Source organism: Pinus tabuliformis, chromosome J, assembly GCF_031772625.1.
Source record: "Pinus tabuliformis cultivar Carrire ecotype Pingquan chromosome J, CPIR1, whole genome shotgun sequence".
Classification (NCBI taxonomy): Eukaryota; Viridiplantae; Streptophyta; class Pinopsida; order Pinales; family Pinaceae; genus Pinus; species Pinus tabuliformis.
Window position 1 is genome coordinate 1,223,866,442 of NC_142295.1, and position 22,446 is coordinate 1,223,888,887.

A 22,446-nucleotide genomic window follows, 5' to 3' on the forward strand; every position below is an offset into this window, starting at 1 on the left:
ATAAATTGTAAGTTTGCCTTCCAAGGGAAGATCTCTGAATATCCAACTATGTATGCCGAAGCTTTTGCATGCACCATTCCCACATGGGTAGGATAATTTTTCTAATGTCCAACGAATAATATAAGAAAGGTCAATGGGGATAGAAGGTACAATTAATAATATCAATTTGTAGGGGTGCTGTAAGCTTTCTTAGAAGCATACCATGCCATTGCCATCATACATTGGCACCAATGATTCAACCAATTTGGTTTGTATTTAGTACCACTCGACCAAAAGATAGACTTGAGATCGCTAATCATTGCCACATTTGCAGTACAAAAAACATTTAAATACTACACCTTTCCATCAATCAATTCTTGTGGAAAGTCAATGGAAGGATAGAATCATCGTCAAATTGATTTTTAACACTTCACCTCCACCTAGTATGGAAATGCGCCCCAGTAGACCTTGTGCTCTAGCAACATCCAGTAGATAGTCGAAGCCATGAACAACTAAGATGTAAATGTAAGGTACAAGAAGGTAACTTTGCCTAACAAATTTTTGCAGTACTATTTTGGGGTGATCTCTTCACTTCCTGTGGTCCCTGATTTGGGGTGCTGTTCACTTCCTATGGTGCCTTGGTGCATTTGCACTTTGCCCAAGTTCGCAGTGGTTTAGGTCTGATTGAGATCACTTGCAAGGGGCTATCTTATCTGCTATAGGATAATGCAGTGCCTTTTTTGCAAGGAACCATGGAAGTTGCCACCACGATAATAACTCAGTGGTTCAAGGGGCACTTCATACTAAATGATGAGATTGCTACCTTGATTGGTGTCAGCATTAGTGATTCACTTATTTTGTAGAGAATCTTGAAGCGTGGAAAAAAGTTGTTCTTGCACCAACTTGGCAATAGGATGGATTTAGAAGTAATTGACATCGCTTGTTATGTGCTCTGGCCATAGAGAACAAGACATTTCTTTTTATCTCATGTTAACAAATACCTTCCAAGAAGCTACTGCGGAACAGATATTCTACTGGAGAGACTTTTGGGATGTGGGCGCTAGGATATTGAAGACTTAGCCCATTCTCTTATTTGAGTTTGGATTGCCATACTTTGATTGTCTTCTTATTCAAGATATTCAATAGCTGATTGACTTCCGGGGCTTTGGATGCTCAATGTTCTCATTTAGATCTGATTTGGTGGGATTGGATGTGGTGGTATGGCAAGCCTATTTGGATTTGCATTAGGCCTATTTTGCTGAACAAATGTTTGAGCCCTTCACATTTTGAAGAGAAGTGGGTGAGTTCTTTCTGGACAGTGTAGTCCTTCAACATTTCCTTTAGGTTTAGGGTATGTACAGTTGCTATTGCTCTATCTGGATTTTCCGTCTAAGGAGCTGGTGTCTTAGACAACTCTTTAGATTGTGGAGAGGTTGAAACCATTCGACATATATTTTGGAGCTGCACTTGTTTTTGAGAGTGTTGGGATTTTGTATGCGGTACATGGCATCAACTCCTCTGTAGGAATATATTTTGGAAAGTTTATTTTCTAGACAATGTTGATACCATTGATGTGGAATGTTTCAGAATCATTGCTTAATGCTAATTCAGAAATTTCACTTCGCCCTTGAGGTTCCCTAGGTTTATTCCTTTGGGCTAAATATGAAGTATAAATTACAGTAATATGTATTTTACTGATATCCAACCAATTATATTGTGAACTTTCAGCCTTTTAGTGATAACAGATTTATTACAGTCAGAAAACTGCTCATTTGGATTCTATATGTTTTTCAAATCACTGAACAAAATCAGATAGATGTTCATGATCAATTAGCATATCAGACAACCCCAGAAATGATTCATTCACCACAAGATTATACAATGAAAATAAGCTTTGCAAGTATTTGCAAGTATACATTGTTTGGACAGTAAAGTACCTTTCAGAGACACATAAGAGTGAAGCTATAAGATAGTCCTTCAAGCTTATCACAAATTAGGACTCTCAATTGCATTTGAACACTAGCTAGGGCACCTGCCATTGATAGCAAACCTATACAACAGTACAAAGGCCTAGCAAGGCATTGCACCAGGCTATCTGTCCAATAGTTAAGACTCCATAACAAGCGAGCATCAACACCACCAGGTCCACTCTGGATAATTCTCGAAGGTTCACAGGCTCTCCAAGCAAAACCATTTTCAAGGTCTCCATGCTCGTACTTTTGTCTTCCTTCACATTTACATACCTTAACCCACTATAATTACACAAGTTTAAGGATTACAAGACAACTCTACCACTAGTGTCCAAGTCTTCATGTCCATCCTAGGGTTTGGGTCCTCAAACCTAAGTTTTCAACTCTTGTACTAACACAATCATGAGGGTCTCCATGGAATATCAAGAGTACAACACAAGTTTTTTGTTAAAGTTTTTGGAAGCTTTGGAATCTCTTCTACATGTGCTTGGTGTATTAGCATGTAGAAGATGGCTGATTGCCTCTTTAGGTGCTTGCTTGGTGGAGTAGGTGATTTGTGACTTCTTTCCTAAGTCTAACTTAGGAAAAGTAAAACAATAAAAGTCAATTAATTATTGTAGACTATTAAGCCAAAGTACTAAGGATAATTAATAAAATTATTTAAGTGACTTAGATATGATTTCAACCTTTGAGTTCAAGTGAGGCAAGATCTAATCTTGACCATTAATCACTTAGGAGACTAGGGTTAGGGGTTTGGCTTAATAAAGTTATAAAAGAAGCCTAATTGAGAGGTGAAGGCACAACACAACTACACAACATTAAGAGAGCAATTTTCTCATGGGGAGGGAGCGATTTTCTCAAGAGCAAGAGGCCTAGCTATACTAAAGAGAAGGGAGGAAAAATGTAGGGAAATTTCAGGAGTATTTCCAAGAGGCCAAGTAGCTGAAGCATAAAGGAGGTTGGTTTGTGGAGAGGTTGATTGATCTAGTGGGCTAATTTCACTTAGTGTGTAGGGGTTGTACGAGGAGAAAAAGGGATGGCGAATTTGCTAGTGCCAAAGGCCAAGCTTCTATTGGGCCGAATTCTTCAATAGGTCAATTATATGGTGGGCTGATTTTCCTACGGGGGCTAAGTTACAAATTCTAGTAGTGCATTTTCTAATGTATTTTTTTGTGTGGGTCTAAGCCCAGATTTTCCTAAGAATTTTAATGAAGGAAAATTGTTATGGGTGTATACTTATTGTTGTGATGTGATTGATCTCTCTACTTTTATCTTTTTCATTGCAAATTATTTTTATTAGAAGTTAAATACCAATGATTTTATTTTCCAACAATTTAGAATTTTATCTAGTAATTTTCTGGGAATAAAATTGTTGAGGTATAAACGAATATGGGTTGGTATTGGAAATTTAACATGCTATCAGAACTACAAAAACTCTTAGGGAATGGTTTGAGATCACAAGGGTTTTATAGTAGTGTTGTTGCCGCTACAACACACCCGAAATTTTCGGCCAATATGCATAAATTTTGGGCCCCCATTTGCTTTTCAAGGTTTCAATGGTTATTTTTACGTTTTAATTGGTTATATCTTTCATTGACTCAACTATCATGAAACCCTATGGTTGCTCATGCTTTCACAATGCATATTTCATATATCCTCCTTGATTCATCTTGGTTCTCATTCTTCTGAATGCATTAGGGTTGGTTGTAGAATTTCCTTGAAATTCTGCTACTGCTTGTATGAACAAATCCAAAACTAATTTGTAACACCAAGACACATGATTTCTCTACCAATTTGCAGCAAAATAGAATAGAATTAGATAGTCACATGATAGCAAAACAACACAATATTTTCTAGGGAACCCAATTGGGAAAACCCTCTGCTAGCTGTAGAAATTTTATTGACAAAGAAAATAGAATTATTACAAAGCAACTTGTCTCTCTAGAAAAAAGCTCGTTCTCCCTACTAGTACTTAGCTTGAAACGCTGCTTGCAAGAACCCTGTCCTTAGCTTCTAAATCCTTGTGCTGGCCCTAGATATTTCCTTCTATTTCTTAGTGCATAGGAGGTTCCTATTTCCTAGGAATTTCTCCTAATTTCTATTGCACACTAGCAAGAATTTCCTCTGCCATAACACTCCATATAGGCCTCTCCTTCACACTCTTCCTAGCTTCGCTAGCTCACACACAAAACACTTTCTCTCTAGTGTATTGTCTCACAACGTTGTGCTCACAGAAAACAATGATCTAATTTTATGCCTTCGTCCTCCTTATAACCAATTCGACCCATCCAAATGTGGCAAGTTTATTTTTGGAACTCGGTCTTGTAATTGAATAGTTAACTAAGTCTAACTGACTCATGTTGTTGAAGAATGTAACTAGTTTAGGTCTTCATAATTGTTGTACTCATTTCAATATGTATCCTATATAATAAAGAAGAAAAGAAAAAGAAAATTATTATTATTAAAGCATGGGTTTCATGATCGTTATTGATTGTCTTTTAGGTAAAAGCATGTTCTTCGTGCTTCTAGGTTTTGTTAGGTCTTAAGATTTATTGTCATGAGTTAACATCATGTTTATACGACCCTTCTGGTCAATTTGTAGTTGTGAAAAGAATTATTTTCGAGTCTAGAAAGTCCTGGAATCTCCAAGAGTACGAGTCGGCCTTGGGATCCTCAAGTCGGCCTAAAGGAGGGAATTCAACGCCTTGAGAAGGCTATATAAAGAGTAGTCCGACTTCATTTGGAGACACACTCATACAAGTTGATCAACAAGAAAGAGTTCAATCTATTGTTGGGAGAGTTAGAAGGAGAGCGAAGTTCTAGGAGAAGCTGGGAGGACAAAATTTGTTGTTTCTAGGTTCTATCTCTCTCACACATGCCAAAGTCTAGGGTTTTTGGGTTGCAGAAACAAATCAAAAATTGCAGGTTCGATTTGCTGGAGGATGAAGTGCAAAATCTGTAGTTGGAAGAGGGAAAACCCTTGTCTAGACCTCGTTGACCTTGGGAGAGTTGTCTTGCTCTAGGTAGGTATCAAAAGGACGTTGTATTAGGGTTTCCAAGAAGTTGCAACTATGATGTTGCTGGGTCAAAGTTGCAGGTACAATATTAGTAGCTGGGAATTCGAAGTTGCATAGTTGAAGTTGGCATATCGAAGTAGCAAGGAAGAAGTAGTTTGGTATAGATCCAAGGAAGGACTTGAGGAAGGGATGACTTGGTACTTGGAGAAGGACTTGGTCTAGGGATTGGTGTGAAATTCCAATATGGAATCCTTTAGCAGCAACTAGTATTATTTCTCCTAATTGTTAATTAATTTAACAATTTATTTGCTACGACAAATATTGAAATAAACACACCGCAACCTTCGCAAATAAAATATTGTGGAAAAATAATGCATTGAAAATTGAGAAATGCTAGCACACAATCATAAAATATGAGACAATTACTTTTGGAAGAATGTCCCTGAAAAACCCAACTTGGGAAAACTGGTGCCGTAGTGAGGGTTTTTATTATTATCTAGCAGTGAAAATCTGGGCAAAATTATTGAAGGGAATTTACCCTTCCCCCACAAGCAATCCCGACACAACTTGCCTACAGAAAACTCGGCCTCTTGAAGCTTTTGTGTCACCCTCTGCGTTGCACTGTGCAGTCACTATGACATCTAGCCTCTGACTGGTCTCTGATGAAGTTGTTTTGCCTTCTGCTGCTGAGAAATTCTTCTCTCCGACCCGCTAGAAATGAGAATGATTTTCTCTCCAGCAAATCGAACTGCCCTCTTTGAAGCTACTACGCAGAGCTCTGCACTACCTCACTAGGATAACTCAAACCTCTTACTGTTGCCTCTATGTGTTGGAAAATGTAACTAGGTTCAGTCTCCATTAAATGTATTTGAGTCATCTTGTAATGTACTTGTCAAAAGAATAAAGAAAAGAATTATTATTATTATTGTTACTTATTAAAGCATGGGTTTCATGCTTTGGTCATTATGTTTTAGGTCAAAGTCCCCATTGAGGACTTCTAGGATTTATTCTGAGTCAATAGAGTCTTTGTACTTTTAAAGAGACCCTTCTTGGGCTTTTGAATCATGTAAAAAGGTTAAGTATTGAGTCAAATATGAATTTTGTTGTCTCCACACCAAGTCGACTTGAAGATGATCAAGTCGACCTCAAAGGAGGCTATTTGACCTCACCAAAGGGCTATAAATGAAGCCATTCGAATTCCATTTGAAGCACTCTCTCTCAAGCAAGTTCGATATCTCTTGAAGCCGGAAGAAGTGCGAAATAGGAAGAGAAGGAAGTGCGAGTTTGGTCTAGGAGAAGGAGAAAGGGAAAATCAAACCTTTGGTGCAACTATCTCTCTCTCTCGTGCCCTAGTTTGGAAGATCGAAGTTCTCTTGTTGATGTCGTAGCCAATTGCCATATGATGCCGTAGCCAGTTGTCGTGTTGATGCTGTAGCCAGTTGTCGTGTGATGCTATCACCTCAAGAAGCTGTATTGGGCCAAGATCGAAGGTTCTGAGTGAAGATCGAAGTCTTTCAGTGAAGATCAAAGTCTCTAAGGAAAGGTTGAAGTTGTTGGGTCGAAGAAAGTGTCGTCACCGCTGCTGCTATGCTAGGTTAAGAAGGATCATCTGCAAGTAAGGAAGAAGACTGACTTGGTGTGGAGGAAAGTTTGTGTCAAGGTCAAGAGTCTTGGAATATCTCTGGAAAACTATTGAAGGAAAAATCACTGATTGGGTTTTCCCCTAGAGAGGGGTTTTGCCTTGGCTGTGAGACTACATTTGGTGTCAATTGTTTTGTGCTATTGCTTTGGTAATTTCTTGATGAACTAAAAGAAAGAAGATATAAAGAAACGTAATAACAAATCAAGAACATCACAAGTAATTATCAAGAATAAGAAAATCTTTCTACCTTTCTGAGTTTCTAACACTTCGGATCTGGAAAACTTCCTTCGGATCACTCTGTGTCCGCATTCACTTCTTTGGCTCTCTCCAACAACTGACTGTTGCTACGCTGGAAATTGATTTGCCAAGAAATCAAACTGCTCAAGTGTAATCTCCATCACCACATCAATCTCTTCTTATAATCCACTGTCGGAGCACCAACGACCAAGATCAAAACTTAATCAATGGCTAGGATCATCTTTGGATCGATTCTTGTGAGTTTCCAAATGATTCTCACCTTATCTCAATTAATATTGATTAATTAACCATATTCCCTAAGTTTAAGACATAGGAAATATTTAAAAATCAGTTAATAATCTAATTGAGACACTTCTAGGCGGAATTTCCCTAAACGATTTATGGGTTTTGGACATCTAGTGTATTCTAGCTTCTCCCCCAAATTTCGTGGCTAGAACACATCCGATGTTACAAAAACTGACACTCCATCTTAGTGAGGAACGTGTTCTAGTGCTGCACACCTTGCCACAACACTCTGTCTCTGTATCATTTCATCTCACGCTGCTGCTGCCCACCAACCACTGTGCAACTCTGATATATGCTACATCTGTGCTGTTGCGGACACTGCCATATTGCTGCCAACACCGCATCTGCATTGCAACTGAAAAACATCCAAAATACTGAATCAATTGTATTCAGTATGATGCATCTGTCTCCAGAGTCTCTGATGGCTACTAACATCTACACTGTCACTAAAGAATCTGCGCTGCTGCCAACTCTACACTTAACCACTTGCTCTGCTGTCAACACTGCACTGCGCTCCTTAGCATCTGACTAGTACTAGTTTGCAACTGTTACTTTGGAACTGACTGCATAAACTGCCACTAGTCCATCCTGCTACTGAATACTGAATACTGGGATCCATGAGGTGGACTCCTCAAGGATCCTTCCCAATCTCTGTAGTTCTCTGGCACTACAGTACCAAATCTCCCTACCTCACTCCTGGAGGTATGTTTGCAAACATTGCGAAGTCTTCCTCCAACCTACAGGACGACTTGTCGATTTCTGCTGAGGTTGGCTGCTGGTCTTGCTTCTCCTCTTTGTCCTTCTTGAGAGGACACTGGGTATTGTAGCTACCAATCTCACCACACCTGAAGCATCTGACGTTTGAAAGGTCCTTCTTCTTCTCCCTTTGCTCCCTCTGCCCTGTCTGGGACCCTTAGATGCGAGGGCCACATTCTTCTCCTCCTTCACCACCTCCGATCCGCTGCTGCTGTTGCCACTGATGGATCTCTTTAGTAGAGCTCACCTCAACTCCTGCTGCTGCAGATTGACCCATATCCTGTCTGACTCTGATAGCATATCTCTGCCCAATATGCTTTGGACAAAGCCCTGCCAATCTTCTGATAGTGTTGAGTGCCAATCACACTAGCTCCGTGGGTTGAGGCGTTGCCCCAACAACTAACAACTGGACTCATACGTCCTGAATCCTGGTAAGGAAGGGATCTATGCCTTCCCCCTTCTGCATCCAGATGCATCTTAGCTTCTCCTCAAGAAACATCTTCTGTTGTCGGAAGTTCCCTAGTATAACGTGGAGAGAGCATCCCACATCTGTTTGGCAATAACTTTGCCAACTATATGTGAGACTATATGATCCTTGACTCCATCCAGAATCAATCACTTTGTCGGCGCCATGTCCTTCTTGTATTCTTTTTACTGATATACATCCTGGGGAACTGCCACTACATTGTCAATGTAGGCTTAAAGACCATATTCATCTAGAAGGAATGACATCCTAGCGTTCCAGATGACATAGTTGGAAGCTCCATCCAACCTATTTTGATCACAAAGCCCTGCAGTGGCCATCTCAATGAACTGTCGGAAACTCCCTCTTTCCTTTTGCTTATCTACTGCTTTGCTATTCACACTCTCTTCTCGAGTGAGAAGATCTGCTCACAACTACTCCCAATTTGCAAGGAAAATCGAACTTCTAAGACTAGAAGTTCCCTAAGGAAATTTTTCCCTGAACTGTGTGTGCTTCTCTCTCTTCCACCCGACGTTGGCTCTGCTCTATAAAGCTGTTGCAAAAACCTCTGCATCCAGCTAGAGATCTTCCCAACGAAAAATATAAGCTGCTCCCTCTGCCTCTGGAATTACTCGATTTGGAAAATCAAATTTTTTTTTTTGCTTTGCAAAATCGAATTTTTCTGATCTGGAAAATCGAGTTTCCTCAAGTAACTCAAACCTCTTGGCAAAAGAATGCGCTGCCCCTGGGAATTTTGGCCTACTGCTCTCACTGAACAACAAAATTCCTTCTTCCGCTTCTGAGATCTCTGGCTGATCAACTGCGCTTTGACACCATGTGAAAATTCCAATATGGAATACTATTGCAACAATTGGTATTATTTCTCCTATTTGTTAATTAATTTAACAATTTATTTGCTATGACAAATATCGAAATAAACACACTAGAACCTTCACAAATAAAATGCTGTAGAAAAATAATGCTTTGAAAACTAAGAAATGCTAGCACACACACATAAAATATGAGAAAATTATTTTTGGACAAATGTTCCTAGAAAGACCCAACTTGGGAAAACCGGTGCAATAATGAGGGTTTTCATTATTATACAACAGTGAAATCTGAGTACAATCTGGATGCCTAAAACTGGCAATCCACAACAAGAATATCTGGGCAAAATTATTGAAGGGAATTTACCCTTCCTCCACAAGCAATCCCACACAACTTGCCTATAGAAAGCTCGACCTCCTGAAGCTTCTGTGTCACCCTCTGCGTTGGACTGGCAATGACTATGACGTCTAGCCTTTGACTGGTCTCTGATGAAGTCATTTTGCCTTTTGCTGCTAAGAAATTTGTCTCTTCGACCCTCTGGAACTGAGAATGATTTTCTCTCTAGCAAATTGAACTGCCCACTCTGAAGCAACTGCACAGAGCTCTATGCTACCTCATTGGGATAACTCGACGCTTTTGCTGCTGCCTCTCTGGATCTAGAAAAATTCCTCTCGATCTAAAAAAATTCCTCTGGATCACTGTCCTTGGCCCTCACTCACTACTTCGATCTTTGGCTCTCTCTGATAACTGACTGTTGCTATGTTGGAAATTGATGTGCCAAGAAATCGAATTGCTCAAGTGTATTCTCCATCACCACATCGATCTCTTCTTATAATCTATTGTTGGAGCACCAAGATTAAAATTTAATCAATGGCTAGGATCGTCTCTGGATCGATCCATGTGAGTTTCTAGATGATTCTCACTTTATCTCAATTAATACTGATTAATTAACCATCTTGCCTAAGTTTAGACTTACGAAATATTTAAAATCCGTTAGTAATCTAATTGAGACACTTCTAGGCGGAATTTCTAGAAACAGTTTTTGGGTTTTCGGGATCTCATGTATTTTAGCTTCTCCACCAAATTTCGTGGCTAGAACACATATGATGCTACAAAAACTAACAATTGGGTCATTGTATCTCATTTGAAGCAGATTCAAAGAGGAGAAAAGTTTCCGGGTTTTCCTCTTGGAGGGGTTTTGCTTTGGCTGAGAGCCTACATTTGTGTCCTCTTTTGTTGTTATTGTTTCTTGATATTGTTTGATGAATATATCTAACTAAAGAACATTAAAGAAGATATCTAAATATTCACAAGCAAGTATCAAGGATAAAGAAAATAAGATATAATAACTACCACTTTACATTTTCTAACACATTTAACTCGTCCTAGCCAAAAAATACCCATTGAGACTTCTAACTCGCACTAGGAGATGAACAACTGAGCCTCCAACTATTTTCATGAGTTAAAACTGCTTCATGAACTCATTCTAACTTTTAGGAATTCGTCTTAATTTATAGAAACTTGTGCAAGCTAAAGAAAGATTGCTTGTGTTCTTCTTAACTAACTCACAAGTCAAAGAAGACCTTACTCGCTACTATTTTGAACACTCCCCCTTAGTGAGGAAGGTGATTCTGGAAGAACCTCGTACACTTAGATTTGACTTGAACACTACCACGATCTCCACTGCTGCAATTGCTCCCTTTGAACTAGGTGTTAGAAAATCAGAAAGGTAGAAATATTTTCTCATTCTTGATAATTACTTGTGATGTTTCTTGTTATTACGATTCTTTATATTTTCTTTCTTTTAGTTCATCAAGCAATTACCAAAGCAGCGACACATAAAACAATAAACCCCAGATGTAGGCATTATGCCAGGGCAAAACCCCCCTCGAGGGGAAAACCGAGTCAAGAAAATTCTTACTTTCAATAGTATTCTTTGAGACTCTTCACGCTAGACAAAGACCAAACCTTCCCTCCACACCAAGTCAGCCTCCCAGATCTTCGATCTCTTTCCAACAACTTCGACTAGGTAACAACATCCGGCACCAATGAAACTTGGAAGACTTCGACCTCCTAATCTAGGGCACGAAACAAAGAGAGAGAGGCACCAAAATTTCAATTTTCTTCTTCTTAGACTCCACCCAACTTTCACTTCTTTTGGCTTCCCAACTTCAGACTTCACACTTTTCCCAGTTTCAAAAGATATCAAACTTCTTGTGAGAGAGAGTGCTCCAAATGAATTCGATTTGCTTGTATTTATAGACTTCATGTGAGGTCGAATTAGTGTCCTTAGGTTGACTTGATCACTTCTAGGCCGACTTGGTGTGGAGGATACATACATTATATTTGACTCAATATTTAACCTTTTTACATGATTCAAAAGCCCAAGAAGGGTCTCTTTAAAAGTACAATGACTCTATTGACTTAGAATAAATCCTAGAAGTCCTCAATGGGGACTTTGACCTAAAACATGGTGACCAAAGCATGAAACCCATGCTTTAATAAGTCACAATAATAATAATAATAATAATTCTTTTCTTTATTCTTTTGACAAGTACATTAAAATATGACTCGAATACATTAATGAAGACCGAACCTAGTTACATTTTCCAACATTCCCTCTTAACTAGGGAGGTATTCATCATATACAAATACAATAGAAGATCTCAAACTATATGAACAATGAAGAATTTTAGGCACTGAAATGCCATGGACTAGGTTCTTGACCAGGGCAATCTATCCATTGGCCTCTCAACAATTTAGGCACCACAATGCCACGAACTAGATTCCTGACCAGGGCAATCTATCCAAGTGTGACTAAGGTGGACTCAAGGTTTCAGCCCCTGTAGGTACCATCAGGCTTACTTTCTAACCACCAATCCAAAGAGCCAAGTGTGTATAAAAAACAAAGCTTTATAATCAACACCAACTTTTCTAACTTCAAGACCTAGACATCAACACAAAGTTCTAGCCAAATGTCCTCCCAGGGAATGCTTCACTCACAAAGCCACAACTCTCCTTGATCCAGTAGATCAAGGATGACCAATCTCTTCCAATCAAACTGATTGGTAACCAACATGCTATCAAATCCTTCGAGAGATTCACCTGTACAAACACAACCCCAATCAATAATATACTTTCACATGTACATAAACAAATACAAACCTTCAGGGTGTTTTAGACAACTTGATGTTGCTTCTCAACTTATTGTAGTAGGACTACCAACCGAATCTCTGACAAAATATTCCTCCATCATACACTTCCATTTCCTACTTTTCATGAAGCATAGAGGAGATTTTTGACAGTGTTTTTGGCAGATATGGCAACTAGTGGCTTGAGGGATCAACACAGGTTGGACGGAGCATCCAACTACATCATCTGGAAGGCTAGAATTTCTTTCCTTCTAGATGAGCATGCGCTCAAGACGTACGCTGACAACATGGTGGTTGAACTTGCGGATGCAGATCCACTGAAGAAGTACAAAGGTGAGATGGCAAAGGCCAAGAGGATGATCCTAGATGGAGTCAAGGGTCACATGGTGTGTCACGACTAGCAAAGGGACTACTAAGGAGATGTGGGATGCCTTGGCCATGTCATATCAGGGATCTTCTGAGCAGCGTAAGATGTACTTGGAGCAGATGCTGAGATCTTCTCAGATGTAGAAGGGAGAGCATGTGGATGCATTCCTCACAAAACTGAAGGAAATCCGTGATGAGTTGTCTGCTGCAGGGCATACACCTCAAGATTCAGAGTTAGTTACACTAGCTCTTATTTCTGTCTTAGATGAGTGGCAAGTCTTTGTCCAGAGTATCCTGGGAAGAGAAACATTGCCGAAATGGGATGAGATGTGGGCAGCTCTAAAACAAGAGGTGCTAAGGAGAGACCTGGTCAAGGTCAATCTTGACAGAAGCAACAACAACAGTGGGTTGAAGCCCAAGGAGGAGGATAATGCAGCCCTTGCATTGAAGGGACAACAGGGGCAACATAGACGAAAGAAGGACGTCTCCAAGGTGAAGTGTTTCATATGTGGCGAGATGGGCCACTATGCATCCCAACGTCCTTTGAAGAAAACATACAAGGATGAGAAGCACGATTCTAAGGATGCAGTCGCGAAGATCGAAGAGGAGGATTTCACCATGACAACAGAGATACCTACAAGAGTGAGGTGAGCTGATTTGGAGTTGTAGTTCAAAAGAGCTACAAATGGGTAGTACCCTTGAGGATTCCACCTCTTTGATCAATACCTTGCTACGGGAGCCCAGATCAAGAGTAGAAGGATGGACTAATGTCGGTTGGTGTCAAGGAGTGTCGGGGAGACAGTTGCAGTGGCTAGGAGCGCCAGAGTCTGAGTAGCATAGAGTAGAGTTGGTAGCAGTGCAAATGACACAGAGCAATGATCAGCAACAATCCAGTAGATTCAGAGGGTCAGCGCAAAGACTAGCAACAGTCAGGCTTCAACATTCACGTGGTATCATATTGAACACAATGAGTTCAGTGATTTTGGATGTTTTTCAGTTGCTTATCTCAACAAATGAGTTGCTGAACGGATGCAGTGTTAGTAGCATATCAGATGCAACGTTTGAGAGGGAGCTATAGTAAAAATGTAGCATTGGTAGTGGCACTGTCAAAGACATCAGTACAATTACAACAACAACGCAGTAGTTGGTCGACAACATGTCAGAGATCAACAACGCAGTAGTTGGTGGACAACATGTCAGACATCAACAACGCAGAGGACGATGCTTCAGAGTCTAAGCAGTATGCAAGAACAATATATTGCTAGAGCACATTCCTCGCTAAGAGGGAGTGTTGATTTGGGGTAGCATCATATGTGATTTGGGCCTCAAATTTTGCAGGGAGGCTTGGGCACATGTATTCCAAAGAAACCATAAAGTGTTTTGGGAAATTCTACCCAGAGATGATTTTATTAAAATAATTAATATTATTTAATATAATATAAAACCCTCAGCGCTGCAACACCAGTTTTCTTGCATTGGGTTTTTCCAAGGACATTTATCCAAAAATAGTAGTGTCATTTGTGTTGTATTTTCTTTCTTGCTTAGTCTCTTGTTTCCACATATAATTTAATTAAGTGAAGGCTGCAGTGTATGTATTACGATATTTGCCTTAGGAAACTACAAGTAATTTGTTTAAAGGAATTTAACAAAAAGGAGTAATATCATCAGTTGTTGCAGTAGGGATTCTGGTTCAGGAATTTTCACAATTAGCCCAGTAACACTTTCACTTTAGATTCTACTAACAATCACATTAAACTTCAACAATAGTTCATTATTGATAGCAAATGTACATAAAACATCAACAACAATGCACTAGGAGACAAGCCAGGACAATGAACAAAGATATTTAGGCTAATGCTAGGGAAAAACCCCATAAGGGGGAAAACTCAACCAATCCTTCTTATTGATAAATATCAAATGTCCAGGAGAGAGAGAAAATCCAATTTGTACAATGATGACAAAGTCAAAGTCAAAACTTTAACTATCCAGGCTTTAGCATCAATAATGTAAAAGTCATTAGGATATGTGAAGGAAGACTCTACAAGCTACATATAGCTCTATCTCAAGCCTTGGTTCATATTGAAGTCATCCCATGTAAACTTTGGCATAGAAGGTTTGGTCACCTTCAATACAAAATCTTATCTACTCTTAAATCAATTAATCCAAGTGGATATTGTTGGCCACTTGCCAAGTCCACTTGGAACCCCACCATTGTTTCTTTTAGCTTTTCAGTTTCCTTAATTGTAGCACAATTTACTATTTTTAGTAGTTTTTTGGGTCTTGAACTTCCGGAGTTGTTTTGTGGCCCTAAACGACGTTTTTTTGGAGAAACTGGGAACAACTGGGTCCATGGGCCGATGTTGCTCTTCCCAATGTTGTAGTTCTCGGATAGATCTTTCTAACGAGAAACTGTGCGTGTCAAACGGAGATCGTATGCCAAAGTTACGACCCCGGGAAGTTGATGTACCAATTTACCCAAACGGGGCCCACTGTTTGGCATTACATCTTCTAGGGTTAGATTTTTGGATGTTTAGGGTTTTCCATTATTTCTCAACAATAAATAGGTCTGTGAGCCTCATTGTAACACAGTTCAGAGGCATGTAGCCGCCACATCTCTCCTCAGAGATAAGCTAGCATCGCCCTAGTTGGTTTATTTCCATTGCTGTTTGTAAGCATATTTCAGTATTTTGCATTAATGAAATGAAGTATTATTTCCGCTGCATCTTTGTGTTTATGGTTATCTCTATAATTTGTTGCGTTCCTGTTTAAATCCGGATCAGTGGTATCAGAGCGGTTTGCTTTTTCTCTGTTTTTCTTTGCATGTCCCCAACAAGGTCAGTATATAAGGAGTTAGGGCTTGAATTGGTCAAACCTTTGCAAGACCAGCCTCGCAAATCTCGACGACCTCCCATGGCGGATGGAAAGAAAGACGAGGGCGCAAGAGATCCTATCAAAATCTTGCTCGAAGAAGCCCTCGAGCAACAAAGGAACGCGATGATGCACAACTTTGCCCAAATCTTTCAGCGGCCACCCAGGGGCGACGCATCGACTTCCAACAGCTACTCTAGAAATGCCACATCGTTTAAGGTAGAAGTTAGTTTTGAAATCTCGATATTCGAGGGTTAGATAGACGCAAACGTTGTCGATAAATGGTTAAATCTGCTTGAGGGTTATTTTTCTGTTCATGATTTTTCCAGTCGGTAAAAGATTATTTTTGCTCTTCTCAAAGTAGCCCCCCACGTCAAGGACTGGTGGGAATCCTACTGCGAGCAGAAGGATGAAAGTACAAGTTCAGTATTTTCAGCCGCACCCACTTGGGATTCATTCAGGGATGCCATCAAGGAGCAGTGCTACCTTATTGGAAGCTATGAGGATCAATACATAAAGTGGATCACGCTGCGGCAAGGAAGGGACCAAGACCTGCCGGAGTTTACCAATATTTTCCATACCCTTCGCACAAAGTTGGGTATCAAGGATTCAAAGTAGCATTTGGTACTCAAGTACGTCTGCTGCCTGCACAAGGACTTCCAGTAAGAAATAGAATTCTTGAATATCTCCTCGTTCGGCACGGTATACCGATATGCCGTCAAGGTCGAGCAAAAGTTTAAACAGAAGAAGCGAAACTTTGGATCTGCGAATTCAAAGCAAGGGAAAGGTGCCCCCAAACCGCAGAACAAAGGACAAAGCCAAGGCAGGGCGGCTCAAGACAACCCGCCAAAGCTACAAGCAAAGAAAAAGGACATAAGAAAGTGGTGTGAGTTCCATAAGAGCTCCACTCACAATAAAAGTGAGGGTCGGGCCAAGCAGTCACTGTTGGTCGAGCTAAAGGTTTCAGAATCAGATGCATGTTTCGACTCTGAGTCAGAACTCGACGAGGGAATGATAAAGGGAAGCAGATTATCAATGCAGAGCCCAACGCCACCGTTGCCACCACGAAGATCCAGAAGGAGGAACCCGAAGATCCAGAGGAGGAGTGTCTCTTTCACTCCCAGATGTGGGTAAAGGGTTCCCCACTACAGTTCATTGTCGACAGTAGGAGCCAAAAGAACCTCATTTCCGCAGAGGTCGTGAAGTGGCTGGGCTTACCCACCACAACACATCCACAATCGTACACCATCGGATGGCTACACCAAGCACGAGATCTTCGCGTGAGCTCGCAGTGTCGCCTTCCATACAATATCCGACCCTTCACGGATGAGGTATTGTGTGACATTGCTCCGCTTGAAGTTTGTGATGTATTATTAGGATAACCATACTTGTGGAAGCGACATGCTATGTATGAATCAAGGCCCCGTGATGTTATTATTACTTTGGGAGATAGGTTGTACAGGATACCGGAGGTAGCACCGCCTACCGCCATTTCTTTGATTACTGCAAAACAATGCAGTAAGCTCATTTCCAAACCGAGATTTTTTTTCTTGATGATACACCCTAAAGGAAAGAAGAAGACGGTGGCCACGACCTCTAGACAGGGCCCCTTTGCACGACAACTACAGATGGACAAGGTCGTGGAGGAGTACGAGGACATCTTGACCTCCCCCGTAGGGGTTCCTCTGCGCTGTTAGGTCAAGCACTCCATCGATCTGACCCCAGGTGCGTTGCTGCCCAGTGGACCAATCTATCACGCCCTGTTCTGGAGAATGATGAAATCAAGAGGCAGATTCAGGAGCTGCTACAGAAAGGTCACGTCTGTCCGAGTTCATCACCCTGTGGGAGCCCGATCGTGTTGGTACAGAAGAAGGATGGGACTTGGAGACTCTGTATTGACTATCGGGTGCTGAACAAGATCACTGTTCATAATAGGTACCCGATCCCACGGATTGATGACTTCTTAGGCCAACTGAAGCGGGCAAAATATTTCAACAAGACCGATTTGAAGTCAGGATATCACCAGGTACCAATCGAACCCCCCGATGTGTGGAAGACTGCCTTCAAAGCCAATGAGGGCCTTTTCGAATTGTTGATTATGGCTTTCGGATTGACGAATACTCCTGCAATCTTCATGAGGCTATTGGATGACATCTTGTAGCGATTCACCAACTCATTTGTAGTGGTATACTTGGATGACATCCTTATCTTCAACCAGAGTTGGGAAGAGCACCTCCACCACCTCTGGCAGGTTCTCCAAACACTGCGACAACACAATTTATGTGCCAATTTGGAGAAATGCACTTTTGGCATGACCCAGGTTCAGTATCTGGGATACATTATTGATGAACAGGGGGTGCATGTGGATCCAGCCAAGATCTAAGTCATTCGAGATTGGCCATCTCCAACCACTCTAATAGAGCTCCGCACCTTTCTAGGTCTTGCCAATTTCTACTGTAGGTTCGTGTTGGGATTTTCTCATATCACTTGGCCCTTGAGTCAAGTTACCAAGGGAGGAGCGAAAGCAAAACTCTTTTGGTCTGAATCTCAACAGAAGGCATTCACAGAGTTGAAAGATCGCCTCTGCACGACACCAGTGCTCGCATTACCAGACTTGCAACAACCATTTGAGGTCGAGATAGATGCCTCTCACTATGTTATTGGGGCAGTCCTTACTCAACGCCAGCATCCAATGGCATATCACAGTGAGATACTTTCAGACACAGTCCGGAAGTATCCCACTTATGACAAAGAGATGTATTCCATTGTGCATGCCTGTTGACAATGGAAGCATTACATTTTGGGGAAGGAAACGATCATCCACATAGACCACCGACTCCTGCAGTTCATACAGACCCAAGGGAAATTGCAGAATGATCGCCATCAGAACTGGTCCACATACCTGCAATAGTTCCATTTGAATATCAAGTATAAGATGGGTAGCACCAATAATGTTGCAGATTTCTTCAGTCGACCACCGATCATGGCGTTAACCATTGTGCTCAACTCTTGTGGGCATGAGACTTTTGATTGGCCACTTCTCTACAAAAGCGACCCAAACTTTGGTCACACATACCAAACACTCTTGAAGGGTCAGCAGGTTCCATATTTTCACCTCTAGGATGCCCTGTTATGCCACCTGGGTCACCTTTGTGTTCCTTCAAGCGAGCGTGCCAAGATGATTTGGGAAGCACACTATAGTCGAGCTGCTGGACATTTCAGGGTCGAGAAAACAATGGCAGTACTGCAGAAGTATTTTTATTGGCTGAATCTTCGACAGGATGTCGGGAAGTACATCAGATCATGAAGTGCCTGTGCCAATGCCAAACCAACTTTCAAGAAGCAAGACCTCTATACGCCGCTGCCTACCCCTAGTCGACTTTGGGAATCCATCTCCATGGATTACATGTCAGGCCTTCCTTCCACTAAGCATGGAAACCATTGTGTTTTTGTGGTTGCGACAGGTTCTCAAAGATGACCATTATGGTTGCCTGCAAGAAGAATATCACGGCAAAAGCCACTGGTAAGCTCTTCTTTGAACGAGTGTGGGTACACTTTGGGATCCCACAGTCTATCATCTCAGATCGGGACAACAGGTTCCTCAGTACATTTTGGTCCAGTCTTTGGTCGATGCTCGACACCAAACTCACTAAGTCCATAGTTTTCCATCCTCAAACTGATGGCCAGATAGAGGTTATCAATAGGATGATCGTACACATTCTGCGGATGTACAACTCAAAGCATCCATGCACATTGTGTTAAACACACACATGGCAGAAAGAGTATGAAAGATAAAACATGAGAGTACATTTTTTATTAACAAAACATATACATTTATAGTACATGGTTTGATCGTTGGGTTCCACATACCAAGGTCTCTTGGAATTCCTTAGTCTATTCCGCTTCCACACTAACCCATAAAGGATTAGGTGTCCAACATTCCCCCCCTAATCCGAAGGGTTATGTATGAGTCCAAGAAGAGAGCTGTAATGCAAAATGTAAAAAAAATGCATGGCAGCACTAGGCTGAATGTGCTCTCTGAAATGTTGGTATAAAGGGCGATGGTTTAAGGGTGACCACCAACACTGGAACGCTTAGTGCAGTTCCCAGAACTCTTCCAATTCTGGCATGAAGCTCAAGTCTTCTGCTAGAGGAAGTGTTCTTGATGTTTTGAAGAGGGAAACCTTCAACCATGAAGGGGAGGTCTCACCCCGCATAAAAGGGAGAACTTCAACCTAAAAAGGGAAGTCTCAACCTGTTATGGTTTAAGGATTACCACCAACTGTCGAATGCTTAATGCAATTCCTGGAACTCTTCCAAGTCTGGCAAGAAGATGAAGTCTTATGTTGGAGGAAGTGTCCCCAATTTTGTTCCTGGAATTCTTCCGAAACTGGCAAGAAGCTGAAGTCTTCTGCTAGAGGAAGTGTCCCAGATTCTTTGAAGAGGCATTACCAAATGAAGGCATGCTCAGGGGCATCTTTGTTTCTGGCTACAACTCTGAAACTGGTGTGGCAGGTTGTGGCTCAGGCTCGCTTGATGTGACTTTGAAGCTTGTAGATGACCATCATTTTGCCCCCCTGTCAGATACAAGGTGAGATGATGGAGAGAACTCAACTGCAAGACTCTTCAATACTCTAGAACAAGTTCTGACATGTGATTGGAATATCTTCTTGGCTGTTGATGCCCATTGCCAAGAAGCAATCCATCCAAGATGAATCTTTGTTCTTGCAAGAAGTTTATTTCTGAAGCATCTGTGTGAAGAATGGGTGGTTTTATGACAATGCTTACATGGATGAAGATCAAAACAATGATCTTTCAAATGGCCAACTCAGTCACAGTGTTGGCATTTCACAATCTGTTGTTGTTGCTGTGGAAGAGGAGCAGAATCTGGAACAACTGGATGTGAATTGTCATGAAGGAATCCAACACTCTGAAACTGAATGGGCTTTGAGTAGTCTGGAATATGAAAGGACAAGTCCTTCTCATATCCGAGGCTAGGCCTGTGTTTGTTGTGGACAAACTCTTCCCAAGGTCTGATGATGGGCTTGGGAACTGCAAGTTGAACTTATGCATCTACATGTAACCTTGCTGCTTTATGGGAGTCTATTTCAATCTTCTGAACAAAAACAGGTTCAGAATGACTCCTCTGTTTTAATTCTTCTTGCTGTAGCTGAGATTCGAGCTGCAAAAAATCAATTTTCTCTTGTGCATTTTGTAGACAGACCTGAATGTTTGTGAGAGAAACTTTGCTGATTTTTAATGTATCATGAGTAGTATAAAATATCAGAGTTTTGATGAACTCTAATACTTCACTGATTTTGGCCATTATTTTTCTTTAATGTCAGAATTATACCTTAAAAACTAATGACAACTACTACTCAATGCAAAAAAGTAATACCCACTAGAAATATCCTTTATAAATGTGCAGCAAATGATTAGTGTGCAACCAGCAAGCACCAATTACAATCCATTACATAAAAATAAGAGTTTACTCATGACCAGCTCTATGTTCTGACAATACAACCGACTAAACTTTTCTCCACAAAAGATTACTTTTATTTGTCAAAACAATTATTGCCTTTATACAACCCACCAAACTCTTATGCAACAGTCGAAGTAACAAGGAATCAATGCATATATATGTAGACAGAAACTATAATGAGTTTTAAATACAATGCCACAATTGGGGCAACAACATTGCAAACTTGCTTGGATCCTTCAAATACTCCTTCATTTTCTCGGCCAATGGAAAAGAATAGTCAAATTAAATGGCGACTGCTAATACATTCTTGTAACCATTGATGATAGCATGTGGAACAGCTGCAATTGTGGGATTACAGATCGCCAGAGAAAGAGTCCTTTATTTTGATGGACATCTCGACTTCGACAATACTTTTACTGAAAATAAAATCAATTACTATAAGCCCAATACCAACATTGTACATATACATGTATATCAGTCCTTGAAACCTTTTCTCCTTCGACAAATGGCTAACAATAATGCACAACCACCTTCTTACAAAACCTAAAGTTTCAATAATTCTATAGAGAGCCTCCTCCTACACAATAGTGCAACAGATGAAACAATCTGCAGAAATTTCCCTTTTGTCCAGTGGAGAGATGGAAAATATTGATTCAGGTCTAATCTACAGTCGACTTTTGTATGTGGGTTCACCTCCTTTTTCCAAGACAACACTTAGTTAATACAAAGCTATGAGATCTACGGTCCCTTTGTGAGAGATTCCCTCAAAACAGATTAAAAACTAATTTTCAAATGTGCATAGAGTGTCAATGAAACTGCATTTGGTATTTTCAAAAAATTATAGATCAATCTAGGGCTGTTTTAGCAACTAACTATGCGCATTTCCCATGAGAATGCTCTGTTGGACATGTTTTCCAAGAGGACCCAAATTTGTGTGATTCTCTTTGTTATAGAACACGGTTGAGCTTATCTATTGTAGATGTCGTCCAAGTTGCAGATGCACGCCATAGGAACTAAAATCAACATATATTCTCCACTTGCACAGCGTGCCATAGGCATATTCCATCTTTGCAATGTCATTATATCGTAGTGTCATTATAGCTCGATAGGGCTTTTAAATTCAGTGGTTGCAAGGCCATAAAAATGTACGCAGTATTGCAACCACAGTTGCAGCAGATTGCCCAATAGCAAGTTGGCGCTGTTCATTTGGACCAACAATTGCAGCAGAGCATTCAATGCACAATGCATGGAATCAAAGACATATTTTCAAGATTAACATTTCACTTGCAGAGTTCAAAATTGTTCTCCAATGCAAAGCATACATTAGTGAACACGACCACGCAACGCCATGACTTTCAAAACTATTCAACGTAGTCAAAC

At 40.7% G+C, this 22,446-nt stretch overlaps 1 protein-coding gene across 5 annotated transcripts in view; it reads left to right on the plus strand.

The window, feature by feature from the left end:
• Positions 1–22,446, plus strand: part of LOC149231541 (E3 ubiquitin-protein ligase CHIP-like) — a 200,788-nt gene that overhangs the window by 46,220 nt on the left and 132,122 nt on the right. The window lies entirely within an intron of this gene.